Source organism: Caretta caretta, chromosome 8 (assembly GCF_965140235.1).
Source record: "Caretta caretta isolate rCarCar2 chromosome 8, rCarCar1.hap1, whole genome shotgun sequence".
Taxonomy (NCBI): domain Eukaryota; kingdom Metazoa; phylum Chordata; order Testudines; family Cheloniidae; genus Caretta; species Caretta caretta.
The window spans coordinates 38,426,375-38,446,165 of NC_134213.1; the positions used below are offsets into that span (position 1 = coordinate 38,426,375).

Below are 19,791 nucleotides of genomic sequence, written 5' to 3' on the forward strand. Positions count from 1 at the left end.
AGGAGGATCATGGGAACTACAGGCAAGTCAGCCTCACCTCAGTCCCTGGAAAAATCATGGAGCAGGTCCTCAAGGAATCAATTCTGAAGCACTTAGAGGAGAGGAAAGTGATCAGGAACAGTCAGCATGGATTCACCAAGGGCAAGTCATGCCTGACTAATCTAATTGCCTTCTATGACAAGATAACTGATTCTGTGGATGAAGGGAAAGCAGTGGACGTGTTGTTCCTTGACTTTGGCAAAGCTTTTGACACGGTCTCCCACAGTATTCTTGCCAGCAAGTTAAAGAAGTATGGGCTGGATGAATGGACTATAAGGTGGATAGAAAGCCGGCTAGATTGTCGGGCTCAATGGGTAGTGATCAATGGCTTCATGTCTAGTTGGCAGCCGGTATCAAGTGGAGTGCCCCTAGGGTCAGTCCTGGGGTCGGTTTTGTTCAATATCTTCATAAATGATCTGGAGGATGGTGTGGATTGCACCCTCTGCAAGTTTGCAGATGACACTAAACTGGGAGGAGCGGTAGATACGCTGGAGGGTAGGGATAGGATACAGAGGGACCTAGACAAATTGGAGGATTGGGCCAAAAGAAATCTGATGAGGTTCAACAAGGACAAGTGCAGAGTCCTGCACTTAGGACGGAAGAATCCAATGCACCGCTACAGACTAGGGACCGAATGGCTCTGCAGCAGTTCTGCAGAAAAGGACCTAAGTGTTAAAGTGGATGAGAAATTGGACAGTGTGCCCTTGTTGCCAAGAAGGCCAATGGCATTTTGGGATGTATAAGTAGGGGCATTGCCGGCAGATCGAGAGACGTGATCATTCCCCTCTATTCGACATTGGTGAGGCCTCATCTGGAGTACTGTGTCCAGTTTTGGGCCCCACACTACAAGAAGGATGTGGAAAAATTGGAAAGAGTCCAGCGGAGGGCAACAAAAATGACTAGGGGACTGGAACACATGAGTTATGAGGAGAGGCTGAGGGAACTGGGGATGTTTAGTCTACGGAAGAGAAGAATGAGGGGGGATTTGATAGCTTCTTTCAATTACCTGAAAGGGGGTTCCAAAGAGGATGGATCTAGCAGATGACAGAACAAGGAGTAACGGTCTCAAGTTGCAGTGGGGGAGATTTAGGTTGGATATTAGGAAAAACTTTTTCACAACGAGGGTGGTGAAACACTGGAATGCGTTACCTAGGGAGGTGGTGGAATCTCCTTCCCTAGAAGTTTTTAAGGTCAGGCATGACAAAGCCCTGGCTGGGATGATTTAGTCGGGGATCGGTCCTGCTTTGAGCAGGGGGTTGGACTAGATGACCTCCTGAGGTCCCTTCCAACCCTGATATTCTAGGATTCTAGGATTCTAGGATTCTATGATCAGTATGTGGCTAATACTGGTATGAGCTTTAGGGGGTTAGGAAACAAGAAGCAATCTCTTACATAATCTCTTCTAGAATCAAGAATTCACATTTCCAAAGGTACTTTGCATATTTATAGGCCAGTCAAACTCATCTTCCCTTTAAATTGTCTGATCTATTTATTTGTGTGTTAAATGTTAAATTAAGGTATCTAATATTTACCTCTTTAGAAACAAAGCTAAGCAGAGTGGGGAAGAACTTGTCAAAGAAAGATTTTTATCCTCTTCTATTAGAGATATACATTGAGCATATGACGGTCTCTTTGCCCACAAGGTCACACCTTATTGTTATGAATTGACCAAATTTGTCTTTTTTGGCATATTTGGCCTCCGATTGTAATGATTTAGAAATCAGTCTAGACACGCCTTCCATACTGTAGACATACAATTCCTGCCTGAACCAGGAATAGCCTATTTCTTCTTTCACATTTCTAATGAGATTATTGTAAAGACTCATAACTAGTCTTTATTTTTTGTAAGTATTCAAACCACTAACATTTAAATTAAGGTGCTAAGATATAGGGACTCCTGTTAATATAAATCATGCTTTCTTCATATAACATTACCCATTCTTGTCAAATGTAAAATTATTGTCATTGCTACACTTTCTCTTTTCCTACTAATTCAGTTGTAAATTTCCCATATTTATACCAAACAGGTGTTTTAGTATTTTTGACTGCTTGATCTGTGAAGGCTGAAATACTTTTCCTCTCGCCCTTTCCCCTCTTTGTTTCCTTCTTAGAGGATACATCTTTATGGTGGGAAGCGTCCTACTCATCCACATCGATTTGGTTTCATTTCTTTTTTCTGTTTTTAAGTCTGATCCCGACGTTATTAGCAGGTTTTAACTGAGTCTCAGTTCTGATAATATAACATGAATGTTAAGGGGAAATCAAAGCTTAAGAGGGAGGGACCAACAGTTTCTTACATTGGCACAATGCAGAGATCTGGTGTTTCTTCTGAGTGCCTTTCTTATTCTTAATGTGAGCAAGGACAGAGTTTGAAAAATAGAAATGCATTGTCCCTTCACTTCCAATGGGACACGCCATTCTCTAATAATTCTCTTTAGGTGCTCCTTGTTCTCATAGTAGTGCAGCCAATTATACAATAGGTTGAGTCCGTGCATCTACGTGTGGAAACACTGCGTGGCATGTTCTGTTTTGGTACATAGGAGCTTCTTTCTCCTTCCCAAATAATTATCGTAGTAGTGTTTTCATATATTTCTCCCCATTTTCTATCCCTTCTGTGAGTTCTTTCAGTCTTAACGCTATTTTTTCTCTTTGCCTTTTCAAATCATTTTAAGGTCCAGATCAAACTTCTTGATTTTAGCCAACTGAATTCCTTTATCTACATTAGTTAGTATATCAGTACATTCTTATCAGTAAATTCTTCTACGTATTTATTACTTCCTGAAGGTGGTTTCCATCTCCGTTTATATTCATTTTTATTTCAGATAATATTTCTCTGATGTCTGCCTTTGTAGCAGGCACATTCTTATCCTTGTCCATTGCACGTTGTTTGCCCAAAGGTAGCTCTGTAGTGGGTCTTGCTGCTTCTCTCTGGTGGCGTGCATAGAAGCTGTTAATATCATAAGCAGCTTTCTGTACAAGCATCCTGGATTTGGGAATCTCCAGACACCTGTCATATGAGTTTTCAGGGATTCATATTTATCTAAGTCATCTCAGTTGGCAAACGTACAGACCATTGCTTTGGTGCGCTAAACAGGAGCAATCGCTTGATGTCATGGTGGATTATATAACGCATAAAATACAAGGGGGAATGGAGAGCTCGAAAGAGTTAGCGAGAGAGAGAGAGATGGGAAAAACTTGGCCACTGTTCCTGCCTCTTCTGGGATCCTTCCGGATACTTATGGAATATTCCTGCCTAAGCATCTCTAAGATGCTTATCACCATTATCTGTTTTGATAAACACACACAAGATGACGAACTGATGACAAAATATGAAAAGCACAGAATGAAGGTACAATAAATTAATACAATTGAACAGTTATATAGTTCAATTATTTCTCATAGGTTCAAGTATATTAATATAATTTGTATAAAATATTTCTCCACACTCTTAGGCTAGCACTCATTCCTTCACCACAGAAGAGCCATAGAGTTTGACTACCCAACATTTCATACATTTTAAAGACGTGGGAAATTTTGGTCTGATTTATCTACTGAAGGAAGGTCAGTACATTTGAATGTTTGCGAATGAATTTTTCCTACTATTTGTACCTGAACACGTAGATCATAATAGAGTATCTTTTGAGGTAAATCATTTTGTAAAATAATACATAAAATACTAGGGCTTCTAAAAATATTTTTCACACCCTTGTCTTACTAATTAATAACTGAATTTGAAAGAAAAAGGACACAGGCATCGAGGAAAATTACCAGAAATGAAAAATAATACATCTTAGGGGCCAGCAACTAGCAAAACTCCCATGCTATCTAAGGGAGTAGATTCACACAATCAAATTAGAGTTCTATAATTTCCGGTAAGAATATAAACTATTTTAAATGTTAAATTAAAAAGCACAATACTGAAAACCAATGGCGTCATCAGAATAGTAAAACACCACGAAAAAAGTGTATACATTACAAAGAAAATAGTGTTACAACTATTGATAATCATTGTTCACTTACACATTCACAAACACATGGTGTCGCTGTCCCCTAAAAATCCGTTTCAATAAGAAAAGAAACACATAGCTCCCCCTTCAATTTAAACGACAGCCTTAGATGAAACGTCAGGAGGGCTCCCGGATGTGAGAGAACTGGATTCAATTAAACTGCTTTCAAAGGTACCGCATCCCCCCCATTCACTGGACTCTGCAATTCGCTCAGTTCAAAACTGATTTATAAACCGGCACCGGCGCACCGCCCAGTGTGCGCGATGGCTCTTCTCCGGCGAGACTCCCTGGTAACCGGGCAGCTGCTGCGGCTGGTTCTGCTACACACTGCCTGGGAGGTGGGCAGCGGCCAGGTCCGTTATTCCCTGCCGGAGGAATCCAAACACGCCACCTTTGTGGGTCGCCTGGCCCAGGACCTGGGGCTGGAGGTGTCGGAGCTGTTGCCTCGGATGTTCCGGATGGTCTCCAAAGGCAGGGGAGACTATTTTGAGGTAAATTTGCAGAGCGGCGTTTTGTTTGTTAAGTCGCCAGTAGACAGGGAAGAGGTGTGCGGCCAGAGCCCCCTGTGCGCCATTGACCTGGAGGTGATAGTGGACAAACCCCTGAGGATATTTCACGTGGAAGTGGAGATACAGGATATAAATGACAATGCTCCTGTGTTCCCCGTAAATGAGCAAAACCTGGGTATTGCAGAATCACTAACCCTTCCAGGTTCGCGTTTCCCACTAGAGGGCGCGTTTGACGCAGATATTGGTACAAACTCTCTCCTGACCTATAAACTCAGCCCAAGCGAACATTTCACTCTAGATGTCACAACTAACGATGACCAAATCAAATCTGCAGAGGTTGAGTTAAAGAAATCTCTGGACAGAGAGGAAACCCCTGTATATCGTTTATTACTCACCGCCACTGACGGGGGCAAACCGGAGCTCACCGGCACAGTTCAGCTGATGATCACGGTGCTGGATGTGAATGATAACGCGCCTGTGTTTAATCAGTCAGTTTAAAAGGTCCAAATGCTAGAAGGTTCACCTAATGGGACATTAGTCATCAAACTTAACGCCACAGACTTGGATGAAGGTATTTATAAGGATATTACATATGCCTTTAGCAGTCTTGTTCCTCCCCATATTAAGGACACGTTTAAAATATGTGAAATATTCTGGTGAAATTAGGGTTAAAGGGAAAATGGATTTCGAATACATTAACTTGTACGAAATTCAAGTTTCGGCCAAGGACAAAGGGAATCCCCCACTGGCTGGACACTGCAAAGTTGTGGTGGAAGTTTTAGACATTAACGATAACGCCCCTGAGTTAACAATAACGTCTCACTCTCTGCCGGTGCCGGAGGACGCTCCCCCGGGGACAGTGGTGGCTCTTATTAGCGTCTCCGACCGGGACTCGGGAGACAACGGCAAAGTCACCTGCTCCATCCCCCCGGACCTGCCCTTTCAGCTCGTCTCCACCTTTAAGAATTATCACTCGCTGGTGCTGGCGGAGGCCGTGGATCGGGAGCGAGTGTCTGAATATAAGATCCTGGTGACAGCCAGAGACGAAGGGGCCCCGTCTCTCTCGGCCAGCAGCAGCATTTTGGTGCCGATCGCGGATGTGAACGATAACGCCCCTGCTTTCCCTCAGCCCGTGTACACGGTGTTTGTGAAGGAAAACAACCGTCCCGGGGCCCATCTCTTGAGCGTGTCGGCGTCGGACCCGGACGTGCGGGAAAACGCCTTTGTGAGCTACTCGGTGGTGGAGCGCAGTGTGGGAGAGCAGCAGCCCGTGTCCAGCTACATCTCGGTGCACTCGGAGAGCGGGCACATCTATGGGCTGCAGCCCTTTGACTACGAGGAGCTGCAAGTGCTGCAGTTCCAGGTGAGCGCGAGGGACGCCGGGTTCCCCTCCTTGTGCGGGAACGTGACCGTGCAGCTCTTCGTCCTGGATGAAAATGACAACGCGCCGGCAGTGTCCCCGCCTGGCTCTGGCCGCGGCTCGCCAGGGCCCGAGCTGGTTCCGCTGTCGGCCGGCGCAGGGCACGTGGTGGGCAAGGTCCGAGCGGTGGATGCGGATTCCGGCTACAACGCGTGGCTTCGCTACGAAGTGCAGGAGGCCGGGGCTGCGGGGCCTTTCCGGGTGGGTGTGTACAGCGGGGAGATCAGCACCACGCGGGCCTTGGAGGAGGCGGACGGCCCCAGCCAGAGGCTCGTGATCCTGGTGAAGGACCATGGGGAGCCGGCGCTGTCAGCGACAGCCACGGTCAGCCTGTCCCTGGTGGAGAGTCCGCAGGCTGTGAAATGGGACTCGAGGCAAAGGGTCGGGAGCGAAGGGCCCTTGGTCGACATGAACGTGTCTTTAACGATCGCCATTTGCTCGGTGTCCGGGCTGTTTGTGTTGGTGATTGTCGTGTACGTTGGCCTGAGATGCCACCCGGGTCCGGAAGTGATGTGCGGTCCTGGGAAAGCCACCGTGGTGTGCTCGAGCGAAGTGGGGAGTTGGTCCTATTCGCAGCGCCAGAGCCGGAACCTGTGTGTCGGGGAAGGCACCGCCAAGAATGACCTGATGGTTTTCAGCCCCAACTTTCCTAACTCTGCAGAGAACGGAGAAAAAGAGAAACAGCAGGAGATGACGCCTAATCTCTGTGGAACGGTTAGTGACGATGTCCTTTTTGGTTTTGTCTGAGATTTTCTAAGCGTTTTCTAATTTGGGAGAAAATGTAAGGCTGTTTGAAAGTTTCTAAAAATTTTACGAATTCTTGTCAAGTCTTCCAGACGTTGCTGACCCAGAGAGGAGAAATGGCTCAGGGGAGTGTTATTCTGTGTGAATAGTGAATCCCCGCCCCCCGATTTAATTTGAATTAATGTAAAAACCGGGAATGGCTATGAAAATGGTCCTCTCTATATTTTACATGGAGACCCCAGACGCGATTTTCTGTATTCGGCGCTCATCTCTTTCAAATGTACTTTCCAAACTAAAAGGCAGAATACTCCACATCACCATTGCTCATCTTCTGTAAACTCTCATTGATTTATATTGAACCAATTTTCCACAATTTACACCAACGTCACTCTTCTCTTATTTTGCCCTTCTCAGTGATAAAACATTGAGTCGGTGTCAGCAATTTTCAGTGCCTAGTCAATACATTCTACGCAGCAATGATGACTATTTTATAACTTATTCTTTTTCGGTGAAAAGAAAAGGAGTACTTGTGGCACCTTAGAGACTAACCAATTTATTTGAGCATAAGCTTTCGTGCTCAAATAAATTGGTTAATCTCTAAGGTGCCACAAGTACTCCTTTTCTTTTTGCGAATACAGACTAACACGGCTGTTACTCTGAAACCTGTCTTTTTCGGTGATGACCCTTCCTGTGCCTCGTGTCTTTTAGCCTCTAGTCGATTTCTAAAAAATTAGCAAACATATGTATAAATAAATGAAACAACAATTCTGCGGTGAATTCCCTTTGGGGATTTCAAAATAATTAAGTATCTCAGCGCATCTGTGATATTTCTTTTCCCATTTGAAGATGGGGAACTCAGACACAGAAACACGCAATGATTCGCAGAAGATAACACAGAAAGAGAAATCAGATTTCTTAGCATGTGTCTTTAACCTCAAGAGCACCTTTCTTCTCTTTGGTTCCCTTATGGTAGCTATGCTGTCCTACTGGAGTTTTATCACTTTTCTCTTTTACCTATTAGATGGTATATTTTCCTTACAATGAAGTACAGGAATACCATCCGGGAAACAGTGTTTTTTGTTATATTTGTTTCTTAATTATAGTTCCAGAGTCCTTTATTACACTTAAATCACTTGAGGTTTCAGTGGAGCATGGTGAACAAAATCATTTAATAATATTACCCTATATTCAAGGTGTATTTCTGTAATAACTCCTCTTGATCACAGGAAAAAATGTACTCAGATAGATTAGTATTATCTGTTGGCACTACAAGCTGGTCACTAGAATCATAGGGACTCTACTTATAGGTCTTAGATGTTTGATTAATAACAGATAATGCCCCTCCCCCCAGTTATCTCCCAACTGTATTGTTCTATCAGGCATGATACAGATTATCATTCCCTAGAATATTCAGCTATTCTCCCATGGTAATGAACAGTAACTAATCTTATGAAGAGGAGCATGTACTTTTTAAAGAATAGGTATCACCGTTATTTACGCCAATGGAATGCTTTTTTGAAATTTATTTCAGAGTGATTAAAGATAGCAGATTGTTTTTATTACCTATTTCCACTGACTGTACATCCATATACCTGAGCCATTTCAGCTGTTGTTTTCCTGATTTTACTTCTTGTCTGATATTGGGTCAGGGAAAATGATCTGTCTTTGGTCATATCTTTGGTCATAGTTCTTTAGAAATTTTATGGGTATATGCTCGTAAGAATAATTAATGTTGGCTTAACTCCCGTCCCCAGCAAAATATAGGACCATTTTTCTAACAAATTTTACAGAATTGAAAGTTGGATAAAATATAAATTAAATTAAAATAGAGTAAGATCACAGGAACATTGGCATTGCCAGACTGAATCAGACCAAAGGGCCATTTAGTCCAGTATCCTGTCTCTGACAGTAGCAAGTAGCAGATGCTTCAGAGGAAGATATAAGAACCCCACAACAGGCATATGTGGGATACTCTGCCCCACCTTTAGGTATCATTCCGATCTCTAATAATTAGAGATTGGCTTAAACCCTGAAGCAAATGGTTTAATAGCCCTCCCAGAAACGTTGTGGCATTTTTTATGATAACTGGCTATTCTTGATATCCATATAAATATCCAGCCTCTTTATGAATCTCGTTAAATTCTTGTTCTCAAGGACTTTCTATGGCAACAAGGTTCCCCAATCTAATTACACTTCGTGTGAAAAAAATATTTCCTTGTAACAGGTTTTGAATTTCCTACCTCTTAATTTAATTTAATATCCCCTTGTTCTTGTGTTATGAGACAGAGAGAACAGAGGGTCCTTTTCTAGACTATTTCTTATTTTATATCATCTTCTTTCTAAGGTAAACAATCCCAACCTTTTAAATCTCTCTTAACATAAGACCTTTTCCAGGCCCTTGACCGTTCTCCTCACCCTTTCTGAACGTCTTTCAGTTGTGCAATATATTGTTTTGCGATCAGGTGGCTAGTGCTACACACAGTATCCAAATGAGGTCACACTATAGATTTATGTAAAGGCTTATAATATTTTCCATATTATTCTCTGTCCCATTCTTGGTGTATCCTAACAACTTGTTGACTTTTTGACGGCAGCTGAACATTGAGCAGAGGTTTTTATTAAGCTGTCTACAGTAGCACCCAAGTCCCTGTCGTGGGTTGATACATTTAGAACTTTATAAGGTGTAGATGTAGTTTATTTCCCCCCTCCAATATGCTTTTCTTTGCATTTGTTGACATTACATTTCATTTGCCATCTTGTTGTCCATTCAAAGAATCATAGAATATCAGGGTTGGAAGGGACCTCAAGAGGTCATCTAGTCCAACTCCCCGCTCAAAGCAGGACCAATCCCCAATTAAATCATCCCAGCCAGGGCTTTGTCAAGCCTGACCTTAAAAACTTCTAAGGAAGATGATTCTACCACCTCCCTCGGTAACACATTCCAGTGTTTCACCACCCTCCTAGTGAAAAAGTTTTTCCTAATATCCAACCTAAACCTGCTTGTTGGGGTCTCTCTGAAGTTCCTCGCCATTTGCTTTGCTCCCGACTAACGTACATAAGTTTGTGTCATCTACAGATTTTGATACCTGAATTTATATCATTCCCTTCCAGGTAATTAAATATTAAACAACACAAAACCTAGTTCAAAACCTTTAGGAACCGCTGTTAACTTTTTCCATGATGCAACCTGACCACTTAATTCAACCTCTACTTTCTGTCTAGCTGGCAGTTTTTGATCCAAGACAATACTTTGCCTCTCACCTCAAGACTACTTAACTTCTTTAGTTGCCTGCATACAAATTTGTCAGTTTTGTAAGTCTAAATAAATTGTGTCAGATGGTTATTTTTATTTACTATTTTATTGACATATTCAAAGAATTCTAAAAGATTAATATGATTCGATATTCCATTGCAGACTCCATGCTGGTTATACCCTGTCATGATTAGATCTATGTTGTTGCCTGCCCTCCCAGGCAAGCAGATATTGGAAGGCAATAGCTTGCATATGAGACCATCAAGGTCATAAAATGTGTATATATATAAAATAGTCTTCAAATGCGGGTTTCGTCGTATAAGAGGAAACATACGGCTCTCCAGTCTTTTTCCACTGTGAAGAGAAACTAACAGGCTACTAGATGTTTCCTGCTTGAGAGAATAGAGGGCCAGCGGCCCAAACTTAACTGCCTACAAGAGATGGCAGATGACTCAAGGTTTTTCCAGTTGTGGAAAACCGTGTTGTTGTTCTTTAGTGTTTATGTAAGTAGTTGACATGTTCCTGCCTTCTGGCTATGGCATGGAGCCTTCTTTATTCTTGTTGGTCAATGATCTCCCTCTGGCAATGGATGAAGAGCAAGCGTCCATGTGGATTATTTTAGCTGAGTATATCAACTGTCTTTGATATCGTTGAGAGTGAGGTTTCGTGGAACCTGGCAGGGTTGGATGGATTTGCTCTTGATTATTTACCTTTCTCTGTGAGAGGTCTCAGAAGGTATATGTTTTCTGATTTCTCATATGACTAAGGGGTAGCTCATGTGGGTTATTGTAGCGTTCTAGTCTTTTCTCCCACCTGTTTAACTTTTAGATGAAGGCGTTACAGGAAATAATTAAACATCTTGAGCTTTGATTCCTTGGGAAAAATCAGGAAACTTCAACGAATGCAAAATATGTTTAACTTGATAGTTAAGAGACGCTTCTGGCAGAGAGCCTACTACACTCCCTGCACCATTGACTGTAGTAGTGTACAGCTCCCGAATACAACTGAAGAGAAGCCCAGCATTTTATTATATTTACATTCCCCATCACATCTTTAAAATACTGAACTCAAATCGGTCAGTATTTTTCCGACTTTGGAGGAAAGAACAAGACTCCTAGGTCCTAGTAAAATCTCTCCTTTATTCGCTATGGTGAAAGGTTTCTCATTCCACACTGCCCCTCTGTGAGACATTCACAGAGAAAACCAGAAACAAGAAATTCTAATTGTTTGGGGTTAGAAAGTAAAAGCCGGTTCGGATAAAATGGAACATTATTAGTAAAGCACCTCTCCATTTGCACTTTCATCTGAATTGCCGGGTCGTATTCCTTGTAACAACCCTTTTCCAACAATTTCAGGCATTTTTGTCTAGCAGCAATTCCTATTTTCAGTGAAGTCAAAGAAAACACTAGCCGGAGTAAAGCAAGCGGGGTCCACTCCACATTTAGAGATATCACGGGCAAGTTTTAAATTCCTGATGACAAAACTAGAGATTTAAAACTGGCTTCCAACATCCAGATAGTTTATTAGCACCATCACATTTTCCATTAAAATGTTTCCAGTTGCTCTTCGTTCAACAACAGTTATTATATTTCCACTATCAGTGACATCAACACAGGCTAGATTGTGGTAACTTTATTCACTTTGAATAGCCCTTGGCGCCAAGTCTCATTAAACTAAATGGAACTACTTGCGGAGGAAGATACATCTCGAAGTGTCACAATCAAGCCCTAAAAGCAAATATAAAAGATGCTAAGAACGCTGATACATACATGCTGACAATCTGGTAGAACTGTAATATGGGAAATGTAAAAATGCCTCTACTGCAAACGCAAGAGAGAAGACTGATGGAATGGAAAACAGTAAGTAACAGGTGTAGCGAGGGCCACCAATGAGTAGGAAAAGGAACACTCTTTCAAGGCTGAGATAGAACTTTAGCTAAAGACACAGCGAAAGAGTGATACGATATTTCTACTAATAGATACTCTGAGGCTATATGGATCTTGATGGAATATTTTTTAAGAGAAGAGGGTTCCACCAAATTATTATTAAAATATTAATTGGCCAAAGAACAGACCGGCACCACACTTGACCAAATACTGCACGTGATTTATCCTTCTGCTTACAAAATATCATAGAATATCAGGGTTGGAAGGGACCTCAGGAGGTCATCTAGTCCAACTCTCTGCTCAAAGCAGGACCAATTCCCAATTAAATCATCCAATTTTTTTTTACCCCAGATCCTTAAATGGCCCCCTTAAGGATTGAGCTCACAACCCTGGGTTGAGCAGGCCAATGCTCAAACCACTGAGCTATCCCTTCCTAAACTATCGTTTAGTTATAAAGTTTTGTCCATAATCTTGAAAGTATATATATACATAAATAACCCCACATAAATATCCCTGTAGTAATGTCTGCCGCACACTTCAACACGGAATTTATCTCCCTTTGTATCAATGTTTTCCATGTTGAACAGGTTCCATGGTAGGGAACTTCATGCCTTGATGCTGACCTACAGCACTAAATTAAATCTTTCCAAGCAGAGATAGCTTGACTGAAACATAGCATTTATTTACTCCCATTATTTCAAAGCACAGGAAATATTAGATCGCCTGCATGCTCTTGAAAACTGGAGTACAATGAGAAAAAGTGGATATCTTTATCTTAAAAAACTTTTTCAGAGAAATGATCTCCATGCTTTCAGTTAATATTTAAAGCCTCATTATCTGAATTTTACAAACACGTGTACTATTTTCATTCAAACAGTATCTCGAAAACTGTTGGCCCTTTACACTTGGTATCCAAATATTTTGAAATACGGCAAATGGATACCAGATAAAACAGTCACAGGTGTTTTCACCTTATACAGCTGTCCAGAGTATACCTTACATGAAGAACCACTATATGAAGAAATTGTTCATTAGATGGTAAATGACGTTATTCTACAGACGAAACAAATTCCATATGGAATTCTAACCACAATTATTTAGACATATAGTAAGAAAAATTCCACATGCAGATACATCAGACTCACCTGCACTACCTGTAGTTTCTCGTGCTCACCATTCTCTGCAGAGTCAGAGAAGTTGGGGCTGAAAACCATGAGGTCATTCTTGGCGGTGCCTTCCCCGACACACAGGTTCCGGCTCTGGCGCTGTGAATAGGACCAACTCCCCACTTCGCTCGAGCACACCACGGTTCTGGTACAGAGAGGAGAAAGATTGCAGAGGTTGCCGTCAGTCTGATATTGGATGCCAATGCCCTGAGGTAGTCGGTCTTGGGTTAACATTTTCATAGCTGCTAAAAAAATGGAGAAAAGTGTGGGTGTTTTATACCAGTTTGGATGACAAAGGACTCAGAGGTAGAGCCACTGCACAGGATGGAGGCAGTCGTGGAGGAGTCTTGCAATGGTGATAAATTTGCTTGGGCAGCCAAACTTTGACATGATTTTCCACAGAGCCTCATGGTTGACAAAGTCAAAGGCTTTGGTCAGCTTGATAACGGCCATATACAGCCCCTGATGTTGTTCACTGGTGCTTCATGATTGTCTGAAGCCTCACTGGGACTCTGGAAGTAATTCTTCTGCAAAAGGGAGCAAGATGGAGCAGGCAATTCAGTGAGATTCCAGCAAGAATCTTCCCAGCAATGGAGAGGAGGGCAATGCCTTCATAGTTGCCACAGTTGGCTCTGTCTCCCTTTTTGAAAATGGTGATAATGTTAGCATTACATAAGTTATCAGGGATTTCTTCTGTGTGCTAGATTTTGAGGAGCAATAAATGAAGCTTGTTAGTCAGTGTTTCTCCCACCACTTTCAGTACTTCAACTGGAATGCCATCAGGACCCAGTGCTTTATTGTTCTTTATTTGCTTAATTGCTCTGTGGACCTCCTTAGGTGTTGGTGGGTTGGCAAGAGTTTCCCAGACTGGGTGCTGAGAGATGAAGTTGATGGTGTCATCAGTCACACTCAATTTCTGATTAAGAAGCTTTTGGTACTGTTTCTTCCAGTGCTCTTTGATGGATTCTTTATCTTTAAGAAAGGTACTACCATCTCTGGATCTCAGCGGTGTGAGGCCACATGAGCTTGGTCCATACAGGGTCTTTGTCTCACATAAATTGTTCCGCATATCATGTCTGTCAAAGAATGCTTGGATTTCTTTTGCTCTGTCCTCCCACCATTTGTATTTGTTTTCTTGGATCCTCATTTGAACTTCAGCTTTGAGCTGATGGAGAGATCTCTGCTTCTGACTGGATGATGGATGGTTTTGCCAGTGACAGAAAGCTTTTATCTTCTGGTCCAAAAGGGCTGTGATCTCAATATTGTTTTTGTCAAACCAATTCTGATGGCAGCAGGTAACAAGGCCAATGGATTCCTCACAGACCTCATGGATGGTCTGTTTTAGGGCTTCCCAGGCTTCTTTGACACGTGTGTTGTCATTTCCAGGTGTGTATATGGTCAGTTTTACACTGAGGAGTGATTGGTGCACTGAGGATTGAAGTCTTTGAATATTGTATTACCGTCTGTGTGATTTGGATTGCTTTCTATGTTTTGGTGCAATCCTGATGGACACGACTCACTGACCTCACCAGGTGGTGGTCAGTCCAGCAATCATTGACATGGCATGGGTGATTTGGACAAATTATGCAGGTATTCAAAATAGGGATGGTAAATATCATGTAAAAAGTTAACCTTTTAAATGATTAAAATTATATCATTTAACCGGTTAACCAAGGTTGCTCCTGCAGGCACCACACAGCTGGGGCTGAGGTTGGCTGGCTGGCTAGTGCAGGGCAGCCAGGGCTGGGGTCCCTTTGTCTGGCTGGCATGGGGAGGCCAAGGCGGGGGCTGGACCTGCAGGTCCAGGGCTGGGGTTGCTCCGGCTGGCTGGCACAGCCAGGGCTGGGGTCCGTCCAGCTGCAGCTGAGGCTGGTGTTTCTCTGGCTGGCATGGGGCAGCAGGGGCTAGGGCTGCTCCAGCTGGCATGGGGTAGCCAGGGTTGGGGCTGCTCCAGCCAGCACGGGGCTGTAGCTGCTCCACCTGGTTGGCCCAGGGCTGGAGCTGCTCTGGCCAGCACTGGGATGGAGCTGCTCCGACTGGCACACGGGGTTAACGGTTAAGGTCAGTTAACGGTAAATCGAATGCTTACCAGTTAACTGGTTAACCATTGAACATTTCCATCCCTAATTCAAAACCTGATTTTTGTGTTGCTTGGCTGCTCCATTAGGTTCCTTGAACTTTGTTCTGCCTATGTGTGCTCAGCTGGGCTCCTGAGCCTTGGCTCTTTCTTGATTGGAGAAAAATAAATGATGACATCTTCGAAAGGACAGCTACTTTGGCACAAGAATGTAGGGTCACTCACAGTGAATAGCGTAGATCTGTGATCCTCCTTCTCCTTTGTTTATGAAGAAGGAAACAGTTATCAGTGTTGACATATAAAGTATCACCACTGGGCATCTGAGTTAACTCCCTCTGAGATGCAGGAGGCAGATCACATCTCTCACAGCTATTTTTCCAGGCTCTTTGCAGACTCATCTCTGCATCAGTTACATTTGGTTCATATTTGTTCATGGCTGAGATTTTCTTCTCAACCATAACAGTAGGCTTTTTATTATTATGATCAAATAAGAACAAGATAGTAGACTGATATGGGAAATGGGATGATACTATTGGTAGCCCTAGTTTGACAGTTTTCTGTTACTCTCTAAGAGGAGACTGATGACAAAGGCTGCTGCACTAATGGGGGATTGGAATAATGAAAACACGAATTGGGAACTTTCCCAAAAGCTTTTCTATTCCCTAATGTTTAAGAAACTTGAATTTATACAATTACAGACATCCAGGATATGCAAATTCTCACTGATATTAAAGAAAGAGAATATCTGTGTTTATAAAAATTGAAACTAATTTGATTTTTAAATTTAAATTTTAAATGATAAAGACAATGAGAGAGAAAATAAAGTTTTGCAGCCATTTGGGAAAGACCAATGATGCCCATGATGGGAGAAAAAAATAACAATGGAAGCTCCTTTTGTAAAATAACCAAGAGATGAAAATAGACTCTAAGCAGGATAGAATTTATTTTTTTCCCCAAATTTTCTGAATGATCAAAGTGTGTTAGACAACTAAAATGATAACTAGCTTGCTTTTACAGGTGTTTATGTGTTGTATTTTGGCTTATTTTTCTCACTTATGTAAAAATGTAACTACTAGTTCCAATAAAGAGAATTATAATTAAGTTCCACTATAAAACCCCAGCCATATCAATTAATCATTGACATCCGAAGTAAATTGGTGGTATTGCTCCATTGAATTAATATAATTTTTATTCACTTTTAGCATCCTAGTTTAGTGTAACTGATTTGTTTTCTATGATTGATTTGTGATTTGTAGCATTTAATACCATGTATGTAGTGGACACTGTAATGTACTTTGTACATCTATAACATCATACATGAATATTATATCCTCATACAGTTTTGTCCTCCAGTCATTTGCTCTTCTACCTCCCTTTAGCCCTGAACCTCAAGGGCATAGGATGTGGTATTTAACAGACTGGAGCCAGCGATAGTGTTATCAGCAAATGTTACCTCATATTATAATACAATAAAGCAGCCTTTTGTTTTGTTTTTAAAATTTGATCTGTGATCATGTGAATTTAAGAGTCTTTTTCATGCAACCACTTGAATAATTTTATAATGAGATTTCATCCAACAGTGCTATAATTGTTACTTTAGAGTAGAAAGAATCCGAGATTACCATTGACTATTATAAACTTGGGCTGTTGATTAGCTGCAGTTAACTCATGTGATAAACTCAAAAAAATTAATCGTGATTAAAAAAATTAATCACAGTTAATCACACTGTTAAACAATAGAATACCAATTGATATGTATTAAATATTTCTGGATGTTTTTCTACATTTTGAAATATATTTATTTTTATTACAACACAGAATACAAAGTGTACAGTGCTCACTTTATATTTATTATTTTTATTACAAATATTTGCAATATTATGTTTGTTTTTACTGTGAAAATATTTGTAATAAAAATAAATATAAAATGAGCACTGTACACTTTGTATTATAATAAACAAATAATAAACAAAAGAAATAATATTTTTCAATTCACCTCATACAAGTACTGCAGTGCAATCTCTTTATTGTGAAAATATAACTTACAAATGTAGATTTTTTTGTTACATAATTGCACTCAAAAAGAAAACAATGTAAAATTTTAGAGCCTACAAGTCCACTTAGTCCTAATTCTTGTTCAGCCAAGTTTGTTTACATTTATGGAAGATACTGCTGCCTGCTTCTTATTTACAATGTCACCTGAAAGTGAGAACAGGCATTCGCATGGCACTTTTGTAGCTGGTTTTGCAAGGTATTTACTTGCCAGATATGCTAAACATTTGTATGCCCCTTCATGCTTTGGCCACCATTCCAGAGGACATGCTTCCATGCTGATGACGCTCATTAAAAAAATAATGCATTAATTAAATTTGTGACTGAACTCCTTGTGGGAGAATTGTATGTCTGCTGTTCTGTTTTACCCACATTCTGCCATATATTTCATGTTATAGCAGTCTTGGATGATGACTCAGTTTTAAGAACACTTTCACAGCAGATTTGACAATATGCAAAGAAGGTACCAGTTTGAGATTTCTAAAAATAGCTACAGCACTCAACCCAAGGTTTCAGAATCTGAAGTGCCTTCCAAAATCTGATCAGGACTGTGTGTGGAGCAATCTTTCAGAAGTCTTAAAAGAGCAACACTCTGATACAGAAACTACAGAACCCAACCACAAAAAAAAAAAAAAAAAAAAAAAAAAGGAAAGAAAGAAAGAAAGAAAGAAAATCAATCTTCTTCTGGTGGCATCTGACTCAGATGATGAAAATGAACATAGGTCAGTCTGCTCTGCTTTGGATTGTTATCTAGCAAAACCAGACATCAGCATGGAAGCATGTCCTCTGGAACGGTGGTTGAAGCATGAAGGGACATATGAATCTTTAGTGCATCTGGCAGGTAAATATCTTGCAACGCTGGCTACAACAGTGCCATGTGAACGCGTGTTCTCACTTTCAGGTGACATTGTAAACAAGAAACAGACAGCATTATCTCCTGCAAATTGTAACCAAACTTGTTTGTCTCAGGGATTAACTGAAGTAGTATTGAGTGGACTTGTAGGCTCTAAAGTTTTACATTGTTTTATTTTTGAATGCAGTTATTTTTTGTACATAATTCTACATTTGTATATTCAACTTTCATGATAAAGAGATTTCACTATAGTACTTGTATTAGATGAATTGAAAAATACTATTTTCTTTGTTTTTACTGTGAAAATATTTGTAATAAAAATAAATATAAAGTGAGCACTGTACACTTTGTGTTCTGTGTTGTAATAGAAATCAACATATTTGAAAATGTAGAAAACATTCAAAAATATTTAAATAAACGGTATTCTATTATTAAGTGTGCGATTAATTTTTTTAATCGCTTGACAGCCCTATTATAAACTAAAGAATTTATTGGCCAACGTCCTGTATATCTTATAACATATTTTGAGAAATACCGTTGACAAGTCACTAGGGAAGAGCCTGGTGTGGACTATGCTGGCCCTACTGAGATATGAAACAAGAAAGAATGAGTGGGAGTGGAAGAGGAAATCCGACTATGAATGATCTGCGCACAAAATGTAGCATGTCTTGTAGTTTTTGACTTCCTTACCTTTTTTGTATTTTGATTTAGTAAGTATGTTTGAGGCTATTTTGATTAAATAATGCAACGAGCACACCAGATGGATTGACACATAATTGTGACCGTCCAGTGAAATGTTCCATGTGAGCATCCATATGAGGTCACCTGAAGAGCACTGGTTAGAAGAGAAGCAGCTATAGGGTGGAAATAAATCTTTTTTCCCTGTACGTTGCCTATAAAGCCTTTTAATTTCCATAGTGGTTTACTGAAGAAAAAAAAAAAGAGGACCCTTCCGGATCTGACAGACTTCAAGTGCTTTATGGGAAAAATGTGAATACCCAAACATTTTGGAAATGAAAAGTATCTGTTTCATTCAGTTGTCCTATGAAACCCGAACTGGCGATGATTTATTCTTCAGTACCTGTTAAGAATATGGTCCATCAATTACTTTTATAGCACTTGTTAGGGCATCTGAGAGAGAACCTAAAATTCTAGAAATTGAGAAACATTTTAGATGTAATAGGTCCTCATCCAAAATTTGAAGGCGAGAAATGCACCAGCAAACATGGAATGCACTTCTCATGAATGCTACCGGAGACCCTGGAAATTAGGAGCCAACAATACGTTGATGACTGATAAACCTGCATTCGAAGTTACAGTGCCATCAGTTAGTTATTGCAACACTTCAGCAAGATAGAAAGTGAGACAATATGCAATTGGCTCAAACGAATTCAAAGTAAAACAGAGGTGATACCGCTAGGGCGAGGAGACCAGGCATAATCGTCCTCTTTGCTTCCCAGTCAAAGTCTGTATCCTCAGATCATCAAGGAGGTGCACAGCTGAGGATCATTCTGGACTAATCTCTTGTATTAGGCACTAAAATACCAGCATTTGCAAGAAACACTTTCCCTCATCGTTGGCTAGTTAAGACTGTGTGACCTTTACTTTCAAAGGCAGACCTAGTCATGATGATTTTTATGCCATTATCACCTATAGCTGGTGATAGGGCCGCAGGTAGCAATCTGTACTTCCCGGGTATCTTATTTTTAAAAGCGAAGAGCGTGGACAATGAGGTTAGGGATTGTCATGAGAAGTCATTGGTGGGGAGGTTGAGAGAAGTGGGAA

The 19,791-nt window shown here is 41.0% G+C and overlaps 2 pseudogenes; both read left to right on the plus strand.

The window, feature by feature from the left end:
• Positions 1-19,791, plus strand: part of LOC125641574 (protocadherin alpha-13-like) — a 174,205-nt pseudogene that overhangs the window by 73,786 nt on the left and 80,628 nt on the right.
• On the plus strand, positions 4,128-6,722 carry LOC142073051 (protocadherin alpha-3-like; annotated as a pseudogene).